Genomic DNA, 26,601 nt, shown 5'->3' with positions numbered 1-26,601 from the left:
CAGTGGGAAGTTAGACAGTGAGCACAGTGAATATTGGGCAGATGTGCCTTCAAGAAGTTTGTGACCAAGCTGTCATTAAAAAAAAAAAAAAAAAAAAAAAACTGTTCAGGGGAACCAAAGGATCAAAACCTTCTTCATTGGCTCCTACAGTCTCTCATTTGCTTCTTCAACAAGTGCTGGCAAAGTATTTTCTCAGCATCATCAGGCTCCATAGGAGCTCTCCCTATGAGGTCCTGCATCTCTTCCTAGCTTCATCTCCCTCCCCATCCTTAATATACCTTTCCCTTCTTGATCTGCTAGATTTCCCAAAGACCCTGTTTATTCACTTCTGGAGTTTGGCTCAAGCTGTTCCTTCACTCAGTAATGCCTCTCCCACATTTCCACCACTGAACACCTCCTTATCTTCCCAGGTGTTCAGCTATCCCTACTCCAAGAAAAATAGTCCCCTCAGTTGATTTCACCAAATTATCTTTATTCCAGAGACTTGGAGAGTTTTCTAATCCAACTCCATTCATATGCTTGAGTACTGATGGCACAACTTCCCTACTCAGTAACCTGTCCCCCATGGTTCTACTAACTCAGGGACTTGCTTACCACCACCTGTGGCAGTTTGCTTCATTTATAACATTTATTTTAGATTGAAAGCCATTTCCTAATCAAGGCTAGTTCAGCATCCCAGCAGGTTGTACAAGTGGTCCTGAATGGTCCCCTTGTCACTATTCTCTTACTCCCATTTTTATCAGTAGCCAGTATTATCCTTTTAAGAAAAGATGCTGTTACTCTGCTCAAACATACCATGACTTCCCTCTCTCACTCAGATTGCTTCCTGCAGACTGCAGGCAGGCCATGAAAATGTCTTGGTCTCTCACCCTGTAGTCCAGGTGTGCTCTCCTTTACAGTGACTGATGAAATCTATTTTTCTTTTTAGGAACTGTGAAGAAGTCAAGGGAAGAAATAGGTGGCTGCTGTTGCAGTGGTTGCCATTGATCCAGAGGTTTGCCAGTGGACCTCAGATTCCTGCAGGCTGCCTGGACCCGAGCCAGGGTGTGAGTGCACAGAATATCAGGAAGGGGAACTGTGCCTATTCCCTGTTGCTCACTTCTGGTCAGCACACCCACATTCAGCTCATGAAAGTTTAGGAGCTGTGGTTTTGTATTCACAGTCATCAGAAAAAGAATGACATGAATTACAACACCCAACTTTTAGATCTGAGAATGTTTGACATGCCTGGTATCATGAGGAATTTGACTTGTGCTCAGAAGTAGCCCAGCAAAGTAAAAGCAAAGTCCTTCTGCAGAAGGGTGTGCTCCAAATAAGGTCTGCAGAGCAATCACAGCTGGGTGGACAGTCCACCTTCTTTTATCCCTAATGCAGCTCTGACACTTGACGTGATCAAACAAATTTAGAGTTACAATTTATGCATTTGGCTAATTGAGATTTGAAGAAATATACCTTGAGTTGTTCCTCCCTCACTGTGCTCTCTTGTGGCAGGAAAGCATTCTTTTTTTAAATTTTTTTTTTGTAAATTTATTTTTATTGTACACAAATGGGATACATCTTGTTTCTCTTTTTCTACATGAAGTAAAGGCATACCATTTGTGTAGTCATACTTTTACATAGGATAATGGTGTTTGATTCATTCCATTATTTTTCCATCCCACCACCCTTCCCACCCCTCTTTTCCCTCTACACAGTTACTCTTTGCTCCATTGTTACCGTCTTCCACCCACCACTATGTGTCATCATCCACTGATCAGGGAGATCATTTGTCCTTTGGATTTTTGAGATTGGCTTATCTCACTTAGCATGATATTCTCTGATTTCATCCATTTACCTCCTAATGCTATAATTTTATTTTTTATGGCTGAGTAATATTCCATTGTGTGTGTGTGTGTATATATATATATATATATATATACATATATATCACAGTTTCTTTATCCATTCATACATTGAAGGGCATCTAGGTTGGTTCCACAATCTGGCTATTGTGAATTGAGCAGGTATGAACATTGATGTGGCTGCATCTCTGTAGTATGCTGATTTTAAGTCCTTTGGTTATAGGCCAAGGAGTGGGATAGCTGGGTCAAATGGTGGTTCCATTCCAAGTTTTCTAAGGAATCTCCACACTGCTTTTCAGAGAGGCTGCACTAATTTGCAGCCCCACCAGCAATGTATGAGTGTACCTTTTTCCCCACATCCTCGCTAAAACCTATTGTTGCTAGTATTCTTGATAATCACCATTCTAATTGGGGTGAGATGGAATCTTAGAGTGGTTTTGATTTGCATTTATTTCTCTTATTACTAGAGATGTTAAACATTTTTTCATATGTCTGTTGATTTTTTGTAGATCTTCTTCTGTGAAGTGTCTGTTCATTTCCTTAGCCCATTTTCTTGATTGGGTTATTTGTATTCTGGTGTAGTTTTTTGAGTTATTTGTAGATTCTGGAGATTAGTGCTCTATCTGAAGTATGATTGGCAAAGATATTCTCCCACTCTGTAGGCTCTCTCTTCACATTGCTGATAGTTTCCTTTGCTGAGAGAAAGCTTTTTAGTTTGAATCTATCCCAGTTATTGATTCTTGCTTTTATTTCTTGTGCTATGGGAGTCCTGATGAGGAAGTCTGATCCTAAGCCAACATGTTAAAGATTTGGACCTACTTTTTCTTCTATAATCTGCAGTGTCTCTGGTCTGATTCTGAGGTCCTTAATCCATTTTGAGTTGGGTTTTGTGCATGGTGAGAGATAGGGTTTTAGTTTCATTGTGTTGCATATGGATTTCCAATTTTCTTAGCACCATTTGTTGAAGAGGCTATATTTTCTCCATTCATTATTTTTGGCGCCTTTGTCTAGTATGAGAAAATTGTATTTATTTGGATTAGTGTCCATGTCCTCTATTCTGTATCATTGATCTACCTGTCTATTTTGGTACCATTACCATGCTTTTTTTGTTACTATTGCTTTGTAGTATAGTTGAAGATCTGGTATTGTGATACCCCCTGCTTCATTTTTCCTGTGAAGGATTGCTTTAGCTATTCTGGGTTTCTTATTCTTCCAGATGAATTTCATAATTGCTTGCTCTATTTCTGTAAGGTACATCATTGGGATTTTAATTGGAATTGCATTGAATCTATATAGCACTTTAGGTAGTATGACCATTTTGACAATATTAATTCTGCCTATCCAAGAACATGGGAGATCTTTCCATCTTCTAAGGTTTTCTTTAATTTCTTTCTTTAGTGTTCTATAGTTCTCGTTGTAGAGGTCTTTCACCTCTTTTGTTAGATTGATTCCCAAGTATTTTATTTTTTTCGAAGCTATTGTGAATGGGGTAGTTTTCCTGATTTCTCTTTCCAAAGATTCATCACTTATGTATAAATATGCATTAGATTTATGAGCATTGATGTTATATCCTGCTACTTTACTGAATTCACTTATGAAATCTCAAAGTTTTCTGGTAGAATTTCCTGGTTCCTCTTAGTATATAATCATGTCATCAGCAAATAGGGATAGTTTGAGTTCTTCCTTTCCTTTTTGTATCCCTTTAATTTCTTTGGTCTGTCTAATTGCTCTGGCTAGAGTTTCGAGGACAATGTTGAATAGAAGTAGTGAAAGGGGGCATCCCTGCCTTGTTCCAGTTTTTAGGGGGAATGCTTTCAGTTTTTCACCATTTAGAATGATATTAGCCATGGGCTTAGCATAGATGGCCTTTACAATGTTAAGGAATGTTCCCACTACCCCGATTTTCTCTAGTGTTTTGAACATAAAGGGATACTATATTTTAACAAATGCTTTTTCTGCACCTATTGAAATAATCATGTGATTCTTAACTTTTAGTCTGTTGATATGGTGAATGACATTTATTGATTTCCTGAGGTTGAACCAACCTTGTATCCCTGGGATGAAACCCACTTGATTGTGGTACAGTATCTTTTTAATATTTTTTTGTATGTGGTTTGCTTAAATTTTGTTGAGAATTTTTGTGTCAATGTTCATTAAGCATATTGGTCTGAAATTTTCTTTCCTCGATGTGTCTCTGTCTGGTTTAGGTGTCAGGGTGATATTGGCTTCATAGAATGAGTTTGGGAGGGTTCCCTCCTCTTCTGTTTTATGGAATACTTTGAGACGTATTGGAATGAGCTCTTCTTTAAAGGTTTTGTAGAACTCAGTTGGGAACCCATCTGGTCCTGGACTTCTTTGTTGGTAGGCTTTTGATGACTTTTTCTATTTCATTACTTGAAATTGGTCTATTTAAATTGTGTATGTCCTCCTTGTTCAGTTTAGCTAATTCATATGTCTCTAGAAACCTGTTGATATCTTCGAGATTTTCTATTTTATTGGAGTAGAGATTTTCAAAATAGCTTCTAATTACGTTTTGTAGTTCACTTTTGTCTGTTGTGATATTACCTTGTTCATTCCGAATTTTAGTAATTTGGGTTTTCTCTCTTCTTCTCTTTGTTAGTGTGGATAAGGGCTTATCAATTTTGTTCAGTTTTTCAAAGAACCAACTATTTATTTGGTCAGTTTTTTCGATTTTTCTTTTGTTTCAATTACGTTGATTTCAGCTCTGCTTTTAACTATTTCCTGTGTTCTACTACTTTTGGTGGCGGTCTGTTCTTTTTCTAGGTCTTTGAGCTGTAGTGTTAGGTCATTTATTTGTTGATTCTTTTCTTCTTTTATTGAATGTGCTCCATGAAATAAATCTTCCTCTAAGTATTGCTTTCATAGTGTTTCAGAGATTTTGGTATGATGTTTCTTTTTTCATTTACCTCTTAAAAATCTTTAAATTTCCTTCCTGATATATTCTGTTATCCATTCATCATATAATACTGTATTATTTAATCTCCAGTTATTGGAGTAGTTTCTGTTTTTTACTCTTCCATTCATTTCTAATTTCAATCCATTATGATCTGATAGAATACAAGGTAGTGTCCCTATCTTCTTGTATTTGCTAACATTAGCTTTGTGGCATAATATATGGTCTGTTTTAGAGAATGATCCATGTGCTGCTGAGAAGAAAGTGTATTCACTCTTTGTTGGATGGTACATTCTATAAATGTCTGTTAAGTCTAAATTATTGATTGTGTTATTGAGATCTATGGTTTCTTTATTCAATTTTTGTTTGGAAGATCTGTCCAGTGGTGAGAGAGTTGTGTTAAAATCACCTAGTATTATTGTGTTATAGACTATTTGGTTTCTGAAATTGAGAAGGATTTGCTTGATGTACAGGATGAGCCAATGTTCAGGACATAGATATTTATGATTGTTATGTCTTGCTGATTTATGCTTCCCTTAAGCAGTATGAAATGTCCTTCTTTATCCATTCTGACTAACTTTGGCTTGAAGTCTACATTATCTGAAGTGAGGATGGATACTCCGGCTTTTTATGCTGTGTCCATGTGCATGGTATGTTTTTTCCCATCTTTTCACCTTTAGTCTATGGGTATCTCTTTCTATGAGGTGAGTCTCTTGCAGGCAACATATTGTTGGATCTTTCTTTTTAATCCAATCTACTGTCTATGTCTTTTGTTTGATGAGTTCAGGCCATTAATATTCGGGGTTATTATTGAGATATGATTTGTATTCCCCGTCATTTGACTCATTTTTTTTTTTTTGACATGGTTACTTTTTTATTTGATAATTCCTTTAGGATACTTCCTCCCTTTGCTGATTTGCTTCTTTGTTTTTCATCTCTTCCTCATGGAATATTTTGCTGAGAATGTTCTGTAATGCTGGCTTCCTTTTTGTAAATTCTTTTAGCTTTTGTTTATCATGGAAGGATTTATTTCATCGTCAAATTTGAAGGTAAGTTTTGCTGGGTATAAGATTCTTGGTTGGCATCCATTTTCTTTTAGAGCTTGAAAAATGTTGTTCCAGGCCCTTCTAGCTTTTAGGGTCTGGATTGAAAAATCTGCTGATATCCATATTGGTTTCCCCCTGAATGTAATTTGGTTCTTTTCTCTCACAGCCTTTAAAATTCTGTCTTTATTTTGTATGTTAGGTATTTTCATTATAATGTGCCTTGGTGTGGGTTTGTTGTAATTTTGTGTATTTGGAGTCCTATGAGCCTCTTGAACTTGATTTTCCATTTCATTCTTCAGATTTGGGAAATTTTCTGATATTATTTCGTTGAATAGATTGTTCATTCCTTTGGTTTGTTTCTCTAAGCCTTCCTCAATCCCAATAATTCTTAAATTTGGCCTTTTCATGATATCCCATAGTTCTTGTAGATTCTGTTCATGATTTCTTACCATCTTCTCTGTTTGGTCAACTTTGGTTTCAAGGTTAAATATTTTGTCTTCAATGTCTGAGGTTCTGTCTTCCAGGTAGTCTATCCTATTTGATATGCTTTCTATGGGGTTCTTAATTTGGTTTACTGATTCCTTCATTTCAAGGATTTCTGTTTGTTTTTTTTTTCAATATCTCTAACTGTTTATTGAAATGATCTTTTGCTTCCTATATTTGCTCTTTTAACTGTCAATTGGTGCGATCATTCAATGCCTGCATTTGCTCTTTCATCTCATCGTTTTCTTCTCTGATCATTTTAATTATGTACATTCTGAACTCCTTTTCTGTTGTTTCTTCTGCCATGCTGTCATTGGGTTTTATTGATGTAACATCTAGATTTGTTTGGGGCATTTTCTTCCCTTGTTTTCTCATGTTGTTTAGGTATCAGTGGACCGCTGAGATATTGCAGATTTCCTCTATTGACGTATAATGTCCCTGCAGATTTCTAGGATATCCCCTCTTAGCCTTCAGTAGGCTGAAGTCTTGGAGGAAGTTGATAATGTGGTGCTCCACAAGGAAGCTGCCTCTCTAGGGGTGGTGGCCTTCAGTGGGGTATATTTCCTGCTAGTGGTCAGAGGTGCCTCCACTTGTTGACCAATGGTCATCCAAAGGGGAACTCAGCTGCAGGCTGAGGCAAGGCCTGTTTGGGCCCGTGTCTCTGGTTTTACTGTCCTTGTGAGAAAACCTCGCCCGGCAGGGAAGACTCACCTGGTGGGGAGGTCTCGCCTGTCAGTTCCCATCCTAGAGGTTCCCCTCCATCCACATCTTACACCTGGGCTGGGGAGCCTTCCTCTGCCACGTTCTCAGGGGCCCGGACCTACCTCCTGGGCCTGGGAGCCTCACCCTGCTTCGAAGAGTCTCCTTAGGCTGCCCCTCCTCAGAGAACCTGCCCTCAGTTCTTGAACCTTCGGTCCACCTGTAAGTGTCTCTCTGTGCGACTCTTCCACCAAGAAACCACCTAGAACCTGGGACCGTGCTCTGTACCTAATCGTTTGGCTGTGCAGCCCCTGCTCTGAACACTTGCCTGGGGTTCCGGTACAGTCACTCATAAGTCCAAGCAACTCACTATACGCCTCCTCCTCTGGGCAGTCGCCCCGAGTTCCCGTGCGGTTGCTCTGAGTCCAAGCAAACAGCCAGGAAAGTATTCTTGTGGTGCATGCATTCTGACATGTATTTAGCTGTTACTTAGCTAAGTTACTCTGTCTTAACAGAGAGGTTTCTGTCTCTGTTGGTCAGAATGACCCCTTCCCCCAATGTTTGTCACAGGGATGTACAGACAATGGATTTTGGATCTGCCACATCCATTTGTCTGGAACTATTGTGTAACTTTCTATTCTGCTATTCCCCCTCTGGCTACCTTTCTTATATCTCAATGTAACACTTAAGGCTAAATACTGTATTCTGAAAATAGACCACTAGACATTCTATTTCTCACAAGAAGAAACTGAGAAAAGATTTGAACAAGTTGGTCCTTAATAAGAAGTGAACATCAAAAGAGCCTCTTGTAAGAGAATCATGGGAAAACCTGTGGCCAAGATAGAAGCTGAGCCTGGTGGGCTAGGATGAATTCTGGCTGTGGTCACGGGATGTAGGCGCATACACACACAGACATAAATGAACTTAAGGACACTGGTCACACAAGACTGATGTGGAAACTGAGGCACAGGAAAAAACGTGTGTCCATGGCTGCCCTCGAGTTGACAGAGCCAGGACTGATGTTGGATCTGGTATTCTTCCCACTGTACTTGAAATTCTTGTGTCCACAGCATCATATCAAAGGAAATGGAAGCACAATGCTGGTGTGGCTGGGGAAGAAGTTGAATCACTTAATGTAAAAGCAGACAAGTAACTGCAAATGACTGATGAGTGTGCACTCAGGTGGGAGGCAAAGCCACAAAGAGGGAGCCCAGGGCCCACTGGATGCTTCTGTTGGTGTCCAGGAGGCAAACTGATCTGGATTCTCTGCCTTGAGGTCAATTGTTATTCTACCCTTTTCCTACTCTCTTTCAATGTGCACCTTCAATACACCTCTTTAATATGCTCCCTTCATTTAAAAAATATGGTAATGTTTGTGTGGTTAAAATTCTAAATAAGTCTTTAATCCATTTTAAGTCAATGACAATGAGATTATCATAATCTTCATTTTTATTCATTACTTAACTAAACTTCAAAGCATCAATTAAAACAAAAAATAAAGGTAACAAAATTTAATCATGTTTAGTCATGATGAAATCCTAATACCTCCTGGGTAGCCTCCTCACCCAGAAACATGATGAGGAACACATAAAATGAAGAAGCACAATAATTGCAGAGAAAATGTCAGAGGATAAGAAAGACCCAGGTGCAGGCAGCTCCAACACATCCCAAGTCCTGAGCAGGCCCCACTGTGAGAGCTCCACAACCATCGTCAGCCTGAGGGGGAATGTCCATGCCCTAATTTATGACTCTGACAAATGAGGGAGCTGACTGCCTTTCATGCACCCATTGGAACAATGGGTACTTATAATCCATGCCCCAGGCTTACTGTCTAGATAGATCACACTTTCATGGCTATGCTGAGGTAATCAGAGCCTTGTAATACCTCACCAGGTGTGTGTCGGACTTCAGATGTGAATCAGGTCATGATTCAGAAGCCCTACCATTGCCTTCAAAATGACCCACTACATTCTGGAAACAGTAGTTGCCTGACCTGTCTTGTCACTGGTGTGAGTCTACTGCCTTCAGAAATCTTCACTCCCTTAGTGATGCCTTTTGCCAATGGGGATCAGCTGACTTGCATGGAGCGCCAGTGTCTTTTGTGTGACAACCATGTAGAGGTTCCCCAGGACCATGACTGCCAGTCAGGCCCATGCCACCACACTCACATAACAGGAGAACCTTTAAAAGGGCAAGCACTGTCATTTCCAACTTTACCAATTACAAATCATGATAGAGAGAAAGGGGCCCACAGGATGGGTCCCCAGGAAAGGACTGAGCCCTGGTGGAGTTCCAGGCTCACTGCAACAGTGAGACACCTGTGTGTCTATCTCACATGTGAAATGTAGAGCAGTAAGCTCAAGGGAGAGCACATCTATTTTCACCAGGGCCGGGCAGTTGTGGCAGAGTGGATCAAAGGAGCAGCCCAGCTACACCAGAGGAGCAGGATGGTGATACATTGCAAGAGGGATGACTGCCAGATAAAAATGCATCCTACACTTCAAAACTGCCAAGAGTATACTAAACCCATATCTCTCACCCTGCACAAATCTCAACTCAAAGTGAATTAAGGACCTAGGAATTAGACCAGAGACCCTACACCTAATAGAAGAAAAAGTAGTTCCAAATCTTTATCATGACAGTTTAGGTCCAGACTTCCTTAACATTTCTCCCAAAGCACAAGAAATAAGTGGAGGAATCAATAATTGGACTAGATTCAAACTAAAAAGCTTTTTATTAGCAAAGGAAACTATTAAAAATGTGAAGAGATTGTCTACAGAGTGGGAGAAAATCTTTGCCACACACACTTCAGATACAGCAGTAATGTCCAGAATCTCTCAAGAACCTTTACACCAAGAATGCAAATAAGCCAATCAATAAAGTGGCTACAGAATTGAGTGATACTTCACAGAAGATCTACAAGCAGTCTACAGATACAGGAAAAAAATGTTCAACATCTCTAGTAATAAGAGAAACATAAATCACAATGACCCTCAGATTCCATCTCACCACAATTAGAATGACTCTTACCAAGAATACAAGCAACAATAGGTGTTGGCAAGGATATGGGAAAAAAAGGTACATTCATACATTGATGGTGGGTTTGCAAATTGGTACAGCCACTCTGGAAAGCTGTGTGGAGATTCCTTAGGAAACTTGGAATGGAACCACCATTTGATCAAACCCACTCCCCAATTTATACCCAAAGGACTTAAAATGAGCATACTAGAGAGATGCAGCTACATAAATGTTTATAGCAGCTCAGTTCCTAGTAACTAGATTGTGGACCCAAGCTAGATGCCCTTCAGTAGATGAATAGTAAAGAGATTTTGGTATGTATGTACAGTGGAATATTATCCAGTCATAAAGAAGAAGAAAATCATGGCTTTTGCAAGTAAATGGATGCAGATGGAGAATATCATGGTAAGTGAAATGAGCCCATCCCAAAAAAGCCATAGGCAAATGATATCTTTGATAAGTGGATGATGATACATTTTGGAGGGTGGGAGGTAAGCAAGAATGGTGGAAGGATGGATTGTATAGAAAACAATGAGGGGTGGGGAGATGGTGGGTGGATGGAAAAGTAATAGAATTTGACAAACACCATTACCCTATATACATGTTTTATTATGCAAATGGTATGAATCTACTTCCTGTACAACCAGAGAAATGAATGTTGTACCCTATTTGCATATAATGAACAGAAAACACTTTTAAAAAATTAATCAAATTTAAAAAGATTTGGGTAAGATATTTACAGTATTTCTTAAAAATAGAACAATGGCAAGAAGATGTGTGTGTCACAGACAATAAAGTATTTTTTATCTCCAAAACATTAAAATAAAATAATGTAAGCAGGGTTGTGATGACTCTGGAAAGTTAAATGGGATTCTAGTTTATAATAATGCTGCCCTGCTATAGAGTGAGCTACCTCAATCTACTTTGGTCCCAAGAAGAGCACATTCTGGGGTCACGTGGGTGGTTATGGACATTCCATCACATAGCCAAAATGCCCGTGAGTCAGCCAGACAGCTCTCTGATATAATACTGATCAATAAGCAGGTCTTACTTGAGTTGCTGAAACTTTGTAAAGGCTCCATCAAAGGCTCCAAGGAAACTATTCACATGTTATTAACTGTGGAAGTGCTTAGCTCTTGCCCACAGATGTTCCAGTGCAGGTTTGATCAGTGAAATTGATAAACGGCCTAATGAGTAATGGACTGTCCAAAAAGGATTTTCTCTGAATGAAAATCACACACTCAGGTGGACTGTTGTCACGTCTCTCTGGGTATCTGGAGAAATCACTGGGTACAAAGCATGGGGTGCTAACACACACGTGTCATCTTGTCCAGTGCGGTTGATTTTGTGATGATGGTTCTCTCTACTGTCAAATATCCTTTATGGGCTCACAGATCTGCTGCCAGGCCATCTCCTCACCACCTATGTAAATGTGGTCACTGGATGAGATCTTTCATGTCTTTAAAGAAGTCACAGCAATATTTTAATTCATCCCGAGTAGCTGTCATATGAATGAATCTCAAGTATGCTGACTGAAAGGAGCCATATTTTAAAATGTACACCTACTTTTGTAGAATCCTAGAAAGTGCAACTGATATATAGTGACAGAAAGTGTATCATTAGATACCTGGAGGGGGAATCATAGAAGGGTAAGAAGACATTTTTGGAAGGATGTGTTTATTTACTTGATTGCAGTAAAAGTTTTACTGCTGTATTTATGTCAAAATAATCAAACCATTTTGAATATGTATGGATTCTTGCATGTCAGTTACCATCAAAGATTTATGAAGGGTAAAAAAGAAGGGCACAGTCCTTGCTGTCTTGCTGAAGGGATGAGTAACATCTATGAAAGCAGGACCATGCAAAGCACATACCAGCTCTCTAGCCTGTTCACTGATTTCTAGTTCTGCCTCATAGGCTCTCTACAAACTTCAGAGTTCTGAGTTTAAATTGATCAATTGTACCAAGGGTACCAGAGTTCTCTCAGAGAGCTCAGAAGAAAGGTTTTTCATTTTCTTCAGAAACAAAAATTCTTGTTATTTAGTGTGGCTAGCCCAAATGGAAAAGCATTAATCTGGGTGTCCAGACAGTTGACTTCTAGTTGGATCTGCCACTGAGGATCTCTCTGACCCAAAATAATAAAGACCCCCTATCTCAGCAGTTCCTTTATCTTGAACACTTGAGCATGTTTTCTTTTAGTCATTTTCTGAAATACTTTTTCCTAATTGGTATATTCCTGGTTTCTATAAGTATTGGTTTTCCCTCCTTTTTTCTTTCAGTTTGCTTTTCTTTTTTTCACCCTTATATAACCAGGGTTAATAAATGCCTAGGTTGTCAGATTTAAAGGGAAGCAATTTACTTTCACCAACTATATTCTGTTGTAAATAAGTCTGCCTCTTTTTTTTTTTTTTTTTTTTTTTTAAGGGGAGTGGGGGAAGTAACCAGGGATTGAGCTCAGAGGCACTCAATTATTGAGCCTTTTCTCTAGCCTTGTTTTTTATTTTATTTAAGGACAGGGTCTCACTGAGTTACTTAGCACTTGATTGTTGCTGAGACTGGATTAGAACTCGGAGTCCTTTTGCCTCAGCCACCCAAACTGCTGGGATTACAGGTGTGAACCACTGTGTCCACCTGTCTGCCTCTTTTTAAACTTCCATGATAGCCAGTAGTAATCCTCCTGGACACATACGTTATACTAAGTCATAGATAGGGGCTATGAAGGATTAAGCTGTGGAGTTTTCACATTAACAGAAAACAAATTTATATAAGCAAATATACGTCAGTCTGTGCAGATAGACTAGAGCAGTGGGGAGGGAACAGTAAAGAAGGGATAACCCTCAAACATAGATCTTATTATGTGCTGTAAGAAATAACTATGCCCTCCCAGCTTCAGACTGATTTGGTCTCAGGAATGTTCTGGTGCTTATGTAGAATCTCTTGGAGTTCGATGGTGAGGGTGCAATGAAATGGTTTGTAGGGTGTTCATTCCATGAAAAGACTGAGAAGCAGACTAGGAGGATCTCACTTTCTTGGGGCAATCTGGGTGTTACTGGTCCAGCTCATTCCTTGAGCTGAACACCCCAAGTCCATGTTCCCTTCAGAGCCTAACACAAGACTAGTCACACTGTGGGTTCTTAGGGAATGCCTGTAGATTAATCAGTGGGTACACTCTGGGGGAGGCTAGGAAGCTCTAGGACATTCCCAGATAGTGAAGTAGACCTGGTAATGTTGCCTACACTAACCTGCATTAGTGTTAACTGCATTGGCACTTCCCAGAGAGGACCAATGGAAGCAACCAAATCTTTCCATCACCTTCAGCTACATCAGAACTTTATAATAAACCCAGAGTGAGAATTTGAAACAGGTAGTTCTTATCTCTTGATGACAACAGGATGTGGTAGAAGACGGAAAAGTTTGTACCTAGTTCCATGGTGCCTCAGCAGGCACATCAAACCTTTGTTCATTTGCCAGAGAGCTAAGAAGAGAGGGATGCATGTTGAAATCCTGGAATCCAGAATGCCGCCTGTCTCTTCTTTGGCACTCTGCTTTTTCCCCTGTATGTCAGTGAGTGGAGGAAAGTCCTTTTCACATTGAAAGATAGAGAATAATCAGATTATCATGAAACTATGAACACTAGCAATCTGAGCAAGTCAAAGATGGATGAATAGCAGATTAATCCAAAGTTATGGCTAGTTCAAGCCACAGTAAATTCTAAGAATGTTAGGAAGCATATCATGGAACATCTGGATTTTATAAATTCCAAAGATTAAAAGCAAGAGGGGAGAAAAAAGGATATTAAGTTGCAAATCACATTAAATTGAATAATGGAAATGTTCAGTAAGAAGAATTTATGTCTGGAGTATAAAGTCCTTTAAAACCTACATCATCATTCCTTTTTAGGTAGCAATCAGTTCTAGAGGATGTCAATGAAAATAATTTAATCTTGTTCTCAATAATGAGTACTTGTTATGGTTTTGTCACCAGCCAATTCAGTAATTGGTATTGTTCCTGAGATAATTTTGTACTGACAAATGAGGTTAATGGAATTTTCAGTGAAGAACTCAGCAGACTTTCTTACCAACAGGTGAGTTAAAGATTGGGAGATAAATTCCCAAATGCTCTGATTTCTAGGAACAGAGAGGGATTCTTGTAGATAGTCCTCTTTCAAAAGCCCCTCCCCTCCTGTTGAGCTTAGAACAAAAAATTCCAGAGGGAGTAACCAAGGATCAATTTAGAGTGGGAGGGACAAACCAAAGACAAACAATTGGTGGTCACAACCAGGGAAAGGAATGTACTTCAGTAAGTTGACATAATAATAACTAGTTTGTGCTGTTCCTCTGCTTTGCCTACTATCAGTCTTTAGCTGGATTCGGCAACTTGCTTTATTTCCTCTCTAGGATATCCTTGACCTTCATAACTCATTAGAGGCAGTAAAGAGTGCCTAGTGGCATACTAGAGGCAGAGCGATGTTAAAGTTGGGATGAGTGAGATATTTGTTTATCACGTTTAGAGAATCAGTCTGATAGACTGCAATGTGGTTCATCTGGGTGAAGTCAAAAACATGGCAAACTTGACCTTCAGCCTGGTAAGCTTTTCACAAATTTTGTGACGTATTTTGTGTTCCACTGTGTTTTCTATGTACCTAGATGGCATTCATTCACCTTTGAGGAGAGTCTTCAGGCCTATTTGAGAGTCTGCACTTTGTTTTGTGCTTAGTCCCTATCCCTGTATTTACCCTAGGTGTGTGATGTGAACTGTATGGCAGTGGTAGACCAGACTTGGAGATGGAGATGGAGATGTGGAAGAATCAGGTTATTTGTCAAGGCCTTACCATAAGTTGTTGGCACCAATGACAGGTGCACTATGTTACCAGTGCCCCATCTGGTCGGGAAGTTCTAGCACATACTTCCAAAGGAATTCTTATTGTTCTTTTCTAAGTTTTTACTGGCAGGAGTAGTGATAGTAACAGTTACCAAAAATATTTGATATTCTTTAAGCCTAAATTTGTCTTTCTGATTTATCTTCCTTCTGTCTGCATATTTGGGAGGGGTAAACCTCTTTCATATGATATCAAGAAATCAATTTAAACTAGATCAGGTTAAAACCACTCAACTTATAAGGTCACTGAATTCAGTTCCTCATTTTTCCTACAAGGAAACCAAGTAACCTATTAAATCACTGATGCCCTCTAACTCTGCAGTTTTCATGTTGTCAGTGATTAGAATATAGTTTGTTTTTTTGTTTTACTGTTGTTTATTTTAATTATTCTTTATATACATTGTGCTGGGAACCCTGTAGATTATGTTCTTAACTGCCCTTGGCCCTACCCTTTAAAGATTTCATACTGCAAAGACATAGGCATATATAAAAATGGGAAATCAAATACACAAAATTGTCCTATAAGTTCAAGTAACCACCAAAGCTGGAAACAAGCTCAAACATAATCACTGTAAATTGGTAATAGCATCCATCTATCCTACAATTCCAGTTGCATCCTATCCAGTCTAGTCTGGGTAAAAGTTCTGTCTTCTCATAGTCCCATTTCTCTGCCAGTTGTCTTGAAAGTGTCTGAAACACACTAACTAAGTTTGAGCAGTTTTTTTTTTTTTTTTTAATTCTTGGTGTCATTCAAGTTTTACTGTTCATCTATCTTTCATCTTTTCTTCTTGTTCTTTTTCCCCTCTAAGATGCTGCCATTCTGCAAAGAGAGTGTTTGATCAAGTGACCAACAGAATTGATACCACAAAAATCACAAACATAAAGGTGAATAACAAGAGGCTTACCCTGAAGTAAAAATAAATGCATCAGCAACTCTCTGCTTGTGACAAGCTACTTTCATATCAAAAGTAACAATTGAGCTCACGGTACTAAAATTTCAAGACAAACAACTAGTAAATTACCATATTAGTGAATAAATGAATATCGTGTTAGGTATGTATTTTCTGCCAAGCTGGGAGAGCCACAGTGATCAGCATAGGCATGTGACCCTTATTCTAGTGCAGCTCAAAATCCATCAGTCATACACAGTGTTTAACACAGAAGTACACAGATAACTAATCACAAGTCTAATAAATGCTATAAAGGAAATATATAGGGTATGTTGAGGGAATTCTAAGAGATCAGGAAGGCTTCCCTATGGAAATGACTTAAGCTAAGATAGCCAATTATCTATACTAATGATGGAGGACAAAGTTATAGATCATCTAAAAATGGTATCCAGCCTCAAAATCATTTCCCATGTTTAGACTGCAGTCTTAGTACATTAATACCTTCAGTGTCAACAAGTTCCCTTCTTCATGTACCTTTTCTTTTTTGTTCTACCCAGACATAATGTAATGATGAAATAAGAAATCTTTGATATGGTTTGGTGTCCTTTGAAAGATTGAGTACAGTATTCTCTGATTAGAGTGTTTAATATTATTAGTCCTGGGCTAAGATAAATGGAAAGCCAGGAAGATTGTTACTAAATTACTACGGTGTCATCAAGATGCATCTTGCATTTGATAATTTCAGAAGATGTGAGGCTAAAAGAAATGAACTTGGAGTAGAACCATAGTGCAGGCACTTTTTTGATGTAATGCTTTCCATCTTATTTTTTTATCCTTAGCATTTTTATATCATCACAATCATATTTAATATTCTAATGCATTATAAACTGGGCTCTTATTGATTTTCTGCCTCTACTTTTTTTTTTTAAACCTCACTTGGAGAATAAGAAATCTTAAGAGCCAGATAGAAATGTTGAGCTTGAAAAGCTAACAGTCTTTTACTTTAGACAGTAATAGTGATTTCAGCAGTAGTTCACAGTTTAACAGTAAATATCAGAAAACATCACCGGTATACATTTTCAGCTAAATTTCTTGGCTTTATTTTCAGACCCTTGATGTTTCTAACTCACTCTAGTGTACTAATCCCCTTGTCCTGTCTCAGGTAGGCACCATAACCAGATTCAGTTTGTCCTTACCATTCTTCAATTAATATCTTGTTTTCATTACATGGGTTCATATTGGAACTCCCTAAATAGAGTGAACTAATATATAGTAACTATTCGGGAAGAAGTAGTGATAGAAGAGAGAAATATTAATACACATTGAATAAAAGTAATGTGAGAGGAACTGATGTTCTAATGTTCTAATGTTCTGATGATCAGGCCTCTCTCTTCACAGTAGCCTAAGCAGTTAGAAAGTAGCCTTATAGAAGGCAGACTTTTCTCTTTTTATAATTAAATTTATATTCATGACACACTCTAGATCTTCCTGGGAATAAAATGAAGTGTACTGTGTAAACTTTTTTTGAAAGATTTAAACATAATCTTTGAGTTAGAACTATTACAGCTCCTTCTTTATGTTTCTGAGAGTTGTTGCCATCAATTGACCATCACCATAGGGAAACAGAGGGAAGTATAGTGGAATACTTGTGTTTTGGGTGTTCAGCTCTTTTTGTTTTTATTGATTACATCGTTATTTTAGGAGAGTGTTTAGGCTGGTATGGGCATAAAACTCTCCTTCAAGTGGTCTGGTCACAAAGCAGTGTGAGCTATTTAGGACAGTTATTAGTTAGTGTGATATAGCTCCTAGATAACAATATTGTCCTCATTTAGGAAATGGGTGTTGTACAGGTACCTGAGCAAGGGTACATTTCCTTTACTGCTGATGATATATGCCTTCTCCCATCAGCCAAATGTTCACAGCAAATGAGATCATCTGGAACATAATGTTCCCTTAATGGTCTTAGCCTCAAATCCACCCAGACACACATCAACACTGAACAACAAAGACATCCCTGTTATTTGTTCATTCATTCCTTCAGTGCCTTTAGAGGGAACGTAGTAGAGACTCAGGATTCAGGAGAGGTCTTCTACCTTAAATGTTCTTCCTTTAGTTGTCAATGCACCTTTATTTTATTGATTTATATGTGGTGCTGAGAATTAAACCCAGTACCTCACACATGCTAGACAAGTGCTCTACCTCCGAGCTACAGTCTCCAGTTCCTTATACCTTCTTTGGTCTTTGTTGTGGGTAGAAAGAAGATAGTCCTAATTCTCAGGTGTCCAAACTGTGAGAGATACTGGAGCTGATCAGTGCTGACAAACAAACCTGACAGCAGCAGGCCTCCTGAGACTGCAGAAGAAGGTGAGCACTGAGCTGGCTTGTATTTCATGCAGGCTTGGGCAGCTTGCTCCCACATAGGGAGTGTGAAAGGTGTTTTCGTCAGCAGCGATCAAACCCAGTGAGTGATGCCTGAGCTTACAGAGGTGAACCTGATGCACTCTGTTTTCATTTAGAAAAAGCCCATTTTGTATATGACTTATACTCTGGTCTATTTAGGGAAGAATAGGTAATGTTTATCTGGAAATAGACTTGCTGTCTGCATCCAATTACAGGCAAAATGTTACTTTCATTACATACTTAAGAAGCCCTAAATGTTTTTGGGACTCTTCATTTCTGTATAAAATTTACTTAAAAGTAGATGTTAGTCCTGATAACCATTAACACATAATGGTAGGATCATTGGATTAGAAGAACACTTGACTTTGGTTTGGTAGGGAAATAATTAGTTATAATTGGCAGATGTGTTACCTCCATTATGGACATAACAAAGGCACTAGACTGTGTTGGCTTTGGCCCCTTTTCCAGTAAGTATTATTCAGTTTGGAAAATCAATATAGTCTCCCTTGGATCCTTTTGATTGGGAAAAAGAACTACAGTGGGAGGCTTTATCCTAACATTTGGTGCTACATAATCTTATAGAACCAGTCTTTTAGCACCAGGTTACTTGATAGCATGAAGTCCCAGTCCAGGATTATTGCACATCTCCCAGGATGTTTAAAGGTCTTTAATATCTGGCTGTTTATGCTGTTGTTCCATGACTGCTTCAACTCTTTCCATCTGAATAATGTATAATGCTAACTTGTACTCTAGGCTGTGTACCCATTATGCAAATGTTTTGGACTAGAAGTGTTTCAGATTTCAGAATATTTGCATATATACAATGAGATACCTTGGGTATGGGTACCCAATTTGCAACATGAAACATCTGTTTCATATACATACACCTAGATTGCTATTTAGAAAGGTGTGGATTCTTTTTTTCCTTTATTGTTGTGTTTTTTGCAGTTGTGAGGCTTGAACTGAGGACCTTGCACATCCTAGGCAAGCACTCTGCCACTGAGTTACATCCCCAGCCTCTGATAGTACTCTTATACAATATTTTTATGTTTTTTATTTTTTCTGGTACTGGGGATTGAACCCAGGGGCACTTAACTACTGGGTCACATCCCCAGCCCCTTTTACATTTTTATATTTTATTTAGAGACAGGGTTTTGCTAAGTTGCTTAGGGCCTCACTAAATTGGCTGGCCTTAAACTCCCATTTCTCCTGGCTTGGCCTCCTGAGCTGCTGGGATTACATGCATGTGCCACCACACTGGGCACACCTTCATTTTGACTGTGACCCATTACATGAGGGCACATGTGGAATTTTCCTCTTATGGGGTATTGGCACTCAAAAAATTGCAGATTTTTTAGTATTTCAGGGTTTTTTTTTTTTATTAGGAATGGTCAAACTGTATAACATATTCCAGTGCAAAACATCTATTTGAAAACTTAAAGTAATATAATCTTGATTCACCCTCACTTGTCTATATATATCTCAATACAAACCTTTACCTTCACAGTCACTGTGCTACTCGATTTTCTTTCCCAAGAGATATTGTAGCATTTTGGAGAGGGCAGAAAAGCAAATATGATACTGTGAGAATAGTAAAATAAATTTAAAAATGACCCAGTTTTTCAGGGCCCTCCAAAAATGAGGAGTCTGTTTTCTAAATATTAGCAAAATAATCAGTAGGAAGTATATGATTTACAGAAAAATATATTTGGTTTATTTCCAATAGTGTGTTTTACTCAATGTGACATTAAGACATTTTTTACAGTTATTAAATCCCAGGAAAATCACCCATTTCTTCTACCTGTGTTTCTCTTGCTCTTCACTTTTGGTTAAATGCCATTGCACCAGGAAACATTACCTCTCAGGAGTGGAGTAACCACCTCCTGTATGCTATTGGAGTTTGCCCTTGTTTAGCATATGTCAGTCTTGTAATTTCCTGGGGTGATATAAAACTGAACCATGGTTAATTTCCATGTCTTATGGAACTCCCTAGCCTCAACACATTTCCTGGTGCTCAGAGAAATTAATGAGTTACCTACACACTGCCCTTAATGCTTCATTAATTCCATAAGACTGGCCAGGATATAGATGGGCAGCTGACCTACCACAAAGTCCCTAAGCTCTACCTTGTGAGAACCAGGAGCTTTAGAGAGTGGCCAGGATGTCATAGCAGGCTTAAGTGGGACCCTTGTTGCCCATGGCCCAGAAAGATCCACAAGGGAGACAAAGCAAGAGCAATCTCCTACCAGGGTCTAGAATCTCCAGTCCCTTTAATCCAAAGTTGATGGATGCCAGCCTATTCCACATTGAATGTCATAGTTGTCATGTGCTTTGCCATCATTTCCAGAAGCATTGTTATTAGAGTTCTTCAGGGAGAAGAATCAAAATCAGAGTAGCAGGTTTGTGAGTGGAAGGGGATGTTGGAATAGTCAATAGAAGTGAATTTCTGGAAGGTAAACTCTGTCCTGCATCCTGAAGGGAATTGCAGAAAAGAGAACAATCAGGTGGGCTGAACATTTGGTTTGTCTTTTTCATTTTTTTCTGTACCTCATATTAAAAGAAGGTGCGGCTTATCAACTAAGCTGTATCCTCTTTCTTTTGTATATTTATATTTACAGACAGGGTCTGGCTAAATTGCTTAGGGCCTGAATAATTTGCTGAGGCTGAATGTGAACTCAAGATTCTCCTGCCTCAGACTTCCCTTTCCCTGAGGTTACAGGTGAGAGCCATCACTCCATCTGGATCTTTCATTTTGGCCAGATATCTGCTGGTCAGTATTTTTGTTAGGAAGTGGCCAGAAGAAGGGAGAGTGGGTTGTAAATGAATTGTTTGTGGTTGTGAAAGGCTGAGGTTAGGGTTTGAATTAGCCCAAGAGTCTTCTTAAATGATAATAACCTGAGAATTTAATTTTTCCCAAATGTCCCAGCCTTTCCTCCTGCCCAATGCCAATGTAGATCACTGAGGGATTTCTATGGTCAGAGTTCATCCAGAACCCTTTTTTGGTTGACTAAGACTGGCCTAAATATTTGTATCATGACACACCCCGGGACCACAGGTCTTGACAGGTGACTAAAGCTTTTTTCAGTATTGCTTTCAAATAAGAAAGTATAAATTCTTTAGAAAGTAATTTGTTTAGTCTAGTGATGGTTTTCTTCCAAATCTTTCCACAGAGGTCAGACTGGAAGAGAATCCAGTCATCTGCCATACAGATTGTCTACAGGTATTCCAGCTCATCAGTGCTTATCAAACTTTTTTCCTCTGTTGAATCATGTCAGCAGATTGTTGTTGGAAAAGCAGCAGGCTTTAAATGGAAGCATCATTACAATTAGTGTAAGAAGCTGGGGTAGGAGTTCTCACTGCTTCCCCAACTACCTTGCCTATTTATAGTAGGCATCCTTGGGCATGGGACCACCATCAGTAAGTGTTAGGTATCAGAATTCACATGAATAGCTGATGTGGTATTAATGAGCCTATTCTTAAAGAATATAGGATGTGTTCAAGGAGTTAATGTCATGAAATTCAAAGGAGTACCTGCAGTAGGCATTGGTAAGTAGTTGCCTTCTGGGACAGGCTCCCTGTCTGCATGTTAATGAAGTGGCCTGGTGCAAGTGGGCAGTGATGGAAGTCAACCCCAATGTGAGCTGGAAAAGTAGAGGTGATGACAGAAGAGAGCTGTTTCTTGGCACTGCATTTCCTTCCTCTATTCTGTTTATCATCAGGAAGATTTTATTTTTCTTTGTTGAAATGAGTGAATAGGTGGTGAACAAATACCTTAGTTTCTTTTGATGTGACTGAGGAACAATAGCAGGTGTTTAAAAAGCTGGATTTTGTGTATCGTGGAACTTCTAATCACAATTCTTAGGAAACATTTTTGTAGACACTTTGTGCTATTGATGGTTGTTTTCCTGCCATGCTCTGTAGAGTTGGGCATAGTAGGCTCTTTTCTCTTCTTATAAATGATTTTGTGGAAATTTGATTGAGCTTCTTATTTTCATGGGTTAATGTGGGGGTTGCATGGTGGTTTACAGTAAACTTCAGTTCTTGAGAACTCTGCTGTGCTTCTTTGGGTCTTATCTGTGCTTGTGAAAATCAGAGTGGTTCTGGAAATTGTGTTGGTTCACCACAGATTGAAGTAATTCCTTCCATCTTGCTCTTCCTTGAAATTCCACTTTCATTCTCAGGCTTTTAAGGCCCCCTTTTTCATGTTCCTCTAAGGGTTTTCAGGCCCCAGAGATTCTGTGCACTTCTACATGACAAATTCAATTCCCAGGCAGAACAGCATGAGAAAAGAAAAGCAAAACCTTGGAATGGAGATTTCTCTCCCACTCTTCAGATAACAGTAGTCTCTGCCAGTACCTTTGCCTGGAGGGAGAGACCATTCCTCTGCCACTGTTGGGGCTTCAGAACAATTTGGTGAGAAGAAGAAATCAAAATAAATGGGGGTGATATTTCCTGGTGAACATGAATATATGTCAGAGAAATGAATGAGTTAGCTACACACTGCAGTTAGTGCTTAATTAATTCCACAAAACTGGCCAGGATGTGGATGGGAAGCTGACCTACCAGGAAATCCAGAATCCCTATATTCTACCTTGCCAGAACCAGGAGCTTGGGAACGTTTGATTCTGGTAAAGATGGAATGCACTCATTCCTAGAACTAACAGTAGAATCAGTTGTCTACCCTCATCAGACATACTTTAGGAATGGATGTATACCCTGAATTACCTTAAATTTACTTAAATAACCAAAACAACCCTTTTACAAATCACCACTCTACTTCTCCAAACTATTGTAGAGGACATATTGCCACTTTAGCTTGTTTAAAAAGCTGTGTAAGTTATTTAGAAAAACCAAACCATTTTACTTATAATCTGATGTTCATAAATCTATGATTTCCTGAAACAAGTAATCTATTCCTTTTTAAGATTGGCAGGAAAGAAAATAGTAAAGCCCTCTTTTTTCTCCTTCCATTTTTTAGGGGAGGATACCTTATCTTTTTCTAAAAGTGGAAAATATATATATATAGAGAAAAGACATTACCATTTAGATTTCATGTAAATTTGCCTTAAATAGCTACCTTTTACAGAGACTCAGAAAGTGTCGTTAAAAGATAGGCCTATTCTGTTTGTAAATAGTTAAAATGAAAGAATAATTATACATGTTTTCAAAGTACAAAGAATGATTTTGAGCAGGATGTGAACAAATGATGTATTAAAATATCATTTATCTGAATTGCACAGAAGTTGAAACTATGCTCACATATACTTCACTCATCCCTCAAAGACCAAGGTGCTGCTATGGGTTTCATCCTGAAGACAGGGCTATTGATTCAGAGACTTGATAACAGCTCCAGGGTTAAGAAAGTTGGATTCTGAGAATCTGCTCATATTCCCTCAATAAATTCCTACCTGTGAACCAGAGCTTGAGGGCTTTTCTCATTTTAAATTTTGTTTTTGGTTTATGAGCATAAAAAAGTTATCCAGTGGGGAGCTCTATTTTCCCTGAAGTGAGTTAGGTTTTCTTCCCCTACCCAACACAAGTTTATCTGAGGCTCTAGCTGACTCCTCCCTTCAGTAACATCTCCATTCTGAATGGTAAAAAGCAAGTCCTTAGTCACTGTCTGACTAGCCATCCAGAGCATTAGAAGAAAGGGCTACATCTACTTTTAACTCAAGAAACTATATCCCCGGAGACTTTACCTGGGAGCTAGCCAAGAATCTGAGAGATTTCTTGGTGAGACGATTAAGACCAAAAAATTTGTAAAATGAAATGTGTGAAATCAAATTGTTCCCTTACAGATATCAGCTCAGAAGTAGATAGAGGCTTTCTGTCCAGAGGATGCCCAACTATAGCTGGCACTGTAGCAGAAACCTTCATGTGATGATGGCAAGTATAATACTTTTCCCTTTAGTCCACCTGGCAAAAGGACCCTAGATTGGAAGGGATTGTACATACATGGCACCTGTATGTTGAGTTAACATATGCTGTTGTTCCTAGAAGCAGTCTTGGGGCAACACAAAGGGAAACTTACAAAACGTTGCTGTAGTCAAGACAGGAAGAAACTGGAGGATCTGTCTTGGCACAGATTTCTCTAATAGAGTTCATTTCCTTTAACTTGTCCAAGTTGATCTGTGAGCCAGTGCAGTCCAGTACCACTAAATATGGAAAGGCTGATTTTTTGTTCACAGAGCATTTAGCTTGGTGTTGGCTAACCTTAAATTTTTTTCTAGAAGTATTACCATTCAGTTAAAGCAAGACAGTATCTTTTCTAATGAATGTGTCTGCTTGTCATTATTACTTGTGTTTCACCCTTTAAAAATGTTTTTCTTTAACATTTCCCTTGCACATCCATGTTATTCACTTTCATGGAAAGGTTATATAGTATAGTTAGGGTTAGCCCGACACTGTAGGAAACTTGAAGATAATTTCTTATTCTTCTGACTGCTTTCCATGCCCTTTTCCCTTTTCATATATACAGCCTTACACATGTTGTAACAACCAAGTAAAGTGCTACCAATAAATTGAATTATACTGCTTGTTTTGTATATTTAAAAATAGTATATCTCACTTGGAAGGCCTTTTTTGGGGAGGAGGTTTACTAGGGATTGAAGTCAGGGGCACTTGACCACTGAGACACATCCCCAGCCCTATTTTTATTTTCTTTGGACACAGGGTCTCACTGACTTGCATAGTGCCTCATCATTGCTGAGCTTGCAAACCTCCTGCCTCAGCCTCCTGAGCCACTGGGATTAAACATGTGTGCCACTGTACCCAGCTGGAAGGTATTTTTGGAGTAACTGATTTATATGAAATATTCTTGAGAGCAGGTGGCTTGTCCTTTTTAGTTTCAAGTTCTTATTTATAGCCATATACTTAAGGACACCTTAACTCTTGTAGTATGTTCTTTTCTTATTCATCCAGTTGCTATATTCATGGAAACATTTTTCAGAATCTTTTCTGTTCTTCCCACCTCAAGCTTGTCTGGCAGCATCACCCATGAGCTGTGTATAGTGCCATCCCCTCCCCTGCCTGGTCTGGCAAGGGGAACCCATTCTGCATGCAGGCCTATGATACCCTTGTCATCCTGCACGAGAAACTACCATGTCTCCCAGGCAGAGATAGGCATCTCAGTTTCCTTTGTTCGAATCCAGCAGACTCCCCAGCTTACAAACCCTGTCACTTAATGTTAATTTTGGGTTTACATCTGTATGGCATCCGCACTCACCCAGCCTGTGCCTTGTGTTGAGCTACAGTCAAGCTTCATGTGCCACATTCTCAGCTCTGTGAGAAATATTGGCTTTCATTTTAAATTCTTTTTTCTCTTTACTCTGGCAGCTCTTACTACTTCACTTCTTAGTTTCCCAAAGCACTCTACTTTCTTTCTGTTCTAATGCTTCACATATATATACATGTATATATATATATGTATATGTATATATATATTTATATAAGTCTGACATAATATTTACATAAAGAGCCTCCCCGCAAGTCAGAGAGGCAAACAGGTACTGTAGAAAGCAAAGACCCAAAGGAATAAGGTTCCTGGCTTCAAGATGATTCCAGAGTACCTGGTACTCAGGATAGGGTCTAAGGCAATAATGCTGAGCGGGGGATACCCTTCCCCTGCTGCTGGCTGTTTTGCATTCTGCTATAGTTTATTTTCTTTGCAGTTGCTGTACATAACCCCTACCACCCTCCTTGCTGGTCCTGCAGTTACAGTTGTGGATTTTGACTATGACTGATTCATACTTGTAATGACCTGTTGGTTGATTTGTAGAGACAGCTGTTGTTTGCTGCACACCTGATTTCCTTGCTTACCAATACCAACAAGATTGGTTTCTTTCATAACCAAACAAGAAAACATAAGGCTTTTTATGACTTTATACAGCCTGTATTGTTATATGACCCTAACCTATTTTGATTTCTCATATTAAGAAATATAAATCTACTTTGTTCTATTGGAGGAATATTGGTCACACATAATCAATTTAGTTCTGTTTAGTGAGTTAATTCAAGGTTTTCATGACTCCATTTGAGATTCATTGATTTCATATCAGTGATAGTAGCTATTATACTATGTCTAAATAAAACATTTCCTTTTTTTCTCACTATGTATTACTAAAGCCTCCCCCAACTCCTGTGGTTCATAAGAGAAAAAAAATCTGCTTTGATCTGTCTGTTTATGGATTCCATCTCCCTTTGAAAGCACAGGCTAACAGATGGTGGGCATAAATCAGTATTCTAGTGAAGTCTCAGACTTTAGGCATCTGCATGGTTGGAAGCACCAAGGATGAGAAGCGATAAAGTGAGGATGGAGTGAACCTCTGCCCCTGTTCTACCAGAGAACATCCATTTAGTCCTGTTTTATATTTTGAGTTAAAATATAAGATCATGTTTACAAAAGGGGAACTAAAAGTTCCACTTACCTTTCA

At 38.8% G+C, this 26,601-nt stretch overlaps 1 protein-coding gene and 1 long non-coding RNA gene across 3 annotated transcripts in view; one reads left to right on the top strand and one right to left on the bottom strand.

Annotated features, from left to right (window-relative positions):
- Positions 1–26,601, bottom strand: part of LOC306668296 — a 547,020-nt gene that overhangs the window by 291,949 nt on the left and 228,470 nt on the right. The gene's annotated exons all lie outside the window — the stretch shown is intronic.
- LOC306668291 (uncharacterized protein) overlaps positions 1–26,601 on the top strand; it is a 140,031-nt gene that overhangs the window by 98,814 nt on the left and 14,616 nt on the right. Inside the window, exon 3 of one of the 2 annotated variants that reach the window (XR_013765815.1) lies at positions 15,689–15,764. The gene's annotated coding sequence lies outside the window, so the exon portion shown is untranslated. Of the gene's footprint in view, positions 1–958; positions 1,223–15,688; positions 15,765–26,601 lie in introns of those variants that run through there. The other variant, XR_013765816.1, reaches the window with a different exon arrangement.

The sequence above is a fragment of the Sciurus vulgaris genome (genome assembly GCF_902686455.1).
Source record: "Sciurus vulgaris genome assembly, chromosome: 8".
NCBI lineage: Eukaryota > Metazoa > Chordata > Mammalia > Rodentia > Sciuridae > Sciurus > Sciurus vulgaris.
The sequence above is the reverse complement of the archived record's forward strand: the minus strand, read 5'-3'. Positions and strand labels throughout refer to the sequence as shown.